Raw genomic sequence first — 2007 nt, forward strand, 5'->3', positions numbered from 1 at the left:
TAGAGCGGGGGGGGGTGTCCTTGGGCCGAGGCGCGCTCGGCCGCTCGGCTCCTGGGCCCTGGGGAGCGGGGCCCAGCGGCCGCCTTTCCAGCGGGGGTCAGTTTAAAGGACATGCAAACTCTCGCTGCTTAAAGGCATGCTATTTTGACTGTGACAACCCCTTTGGAGCCTGTTGTTCGTTAATCCCTCTGCCTGCCCATTCCTAGGGGATTTGATTGTATAATCTGAGGTATTGTATTTAATGCAGGATGAAGGCTAACATAATAAGCTTGACCAGTCTTCCTGGCGGCACGAAGGATGTGTGATTTCAGTTAAAAGACTGCTACTTTTTCACATTTCTGTTTTGAGCGGTTCCCCGTGCAGTCGCACGTGCTGCTTCAGCTCCCCGCAGGGTGACGGGCTGGTGTGGGCCAGACCCCCGGCTTGTGCGGGGCGAGGAAGGTGGACCTGTACCGGGGGGAAGGTGTTTTGGGGTGGGCTGTGTCCTGCCAGGCTCCTGTCAGCATTGCCCTCAGCTTTCTTCACCAGCAGTTCAGCCTCTGGGATGTGGGGAGCGATGGACGGCCCCGAGTCCTGCAGGAGGAGGTGGCAGAGGAGACCGAGGGTGGTCACGCTGCCTGGCCGCGGGCATCCGGCTTTGGAGCCGCTGCTGGAGCTGAGCCTGGAGCTCTGGGGACTCCTCGGAGCTCTGACATCCTCCCTCGCACCCCGAGGGAGGCTCCGGTTATAGACACTCCTAGCCCTTTCCTCCAGCACCTGAATGGCACGGCAGAAGATGGATGGCCGCAGGAAGCCTGTGTTTGTTCCAGCACACTGACTGCTTCCCCGTCCTGCCCCCGTCCTTCGACTCACCCGCGTCTTCCCTCCACGCTGGGTTCTTGCAGGCAGCGGCTGAGCAGACATACGCGGGGTCTGCCCAGGGCTGCCGCTGCTGGGGCAGCAGCCAGAGCTTGGGTTTCTCCCTGTGAGATGAGACGCGGTGCTGAGACCATCCTCTGGTGTTTGGCACCAGCCTCACCTCTGGTGGTTTGATGTCTGCGCCCGCGGCAGAGGTGACTGTGGCTGCTTAGATGCAGCGGTTTGGCCTGACCTGGGCTCGGCCTTGAGCTGGTTGGGAGTTTGTGTCTTTGCAGACTCACCGAAAACAGTTTTTCGTTTGCTTTCAGCGAGCTGGTAGGCTCAGCCTTGGGTCAGCTCTGGCCCTGAAGCACCTTCTAAGGGTTGCGCCCCTCGACCGTTGCTGAAAGCTCAGAGATCAGTGAAGGGCAGGACCAGCGGCCCCCAGGGCTGGGCATCTCGTGCCGCCGATCATGCAGGGTCCTGAGTGATCCTTGTGCAGTGCAGAACAGGTCTAAGGTGATGACAAGGCCCAGGAGAAGCACTCACCTGCCGTCCCCCACGGCCATCGCTCACCTGAGGGACACAAGCCCCAATTCCCTGGTCATTTGGGTCAGGTCAGTGTCCCACGGGAAGGTGCCGAGAGCGAGTGTTAGGAGCTGACAGGAAAGAGAAGAGCTGGGGTCGAGAGTAGAGAGAGAGAAGAATGACTTTTATATGAGAGGGGGAGAGAAGCTTTCCTGTAAAATAAAAATGAAGATAAGAGGCTGAAAAGCAGCCAGGCAGCCGGAGCCGTGTGGAAGCTGAAGGAACGTGTTTCGGCATGGGGGTGACATTTCTCTGCGGTGGAGGGAGGGGCGGGTGTGCTGACAGGGTCACGTTTCTCCCCACACAGCCCACGAGCTGTGACGGTGCCGGCGGCTGTGGTGGGGCGGGCGCGCGCTCGGCCGGGAGCGCTGCGTGGCGGGGCTTGGCAGAGGGAACCTGGCGGTAGTTTGTCATTAGCAGTTACCCCCTTTCCGCCAGACCGCCCCACCTCGGGGCTGGAGGCCGTAGTTGTCCCGGCTGTGGCCCACGCGGGGCTGGCTCTGGTTTCCCAGGGCGGTGTGGGGATCTGCGGGAGAGGTCCCCAGGGTGCTGCCGCGTGGGTCTCGCTCCGGGGAGCCTCTG

The sequence above is a fragment of the Athene cunicularia genome (assembly GCF_003259725.1).
Source record: "Athene cunicularia isolate RWA chromosome 12 unlocalized genomic scaffold, athCun1 chr12_part1, whole genome shotgun sequence".
In the NCBI taxonomy this organism is placed as follows: domain Eukaryota; kingdom Metazoa; phylum Chordata; class Aves; order Strigiformes; family Strigidae; genus Athene; species Athene cunicularia.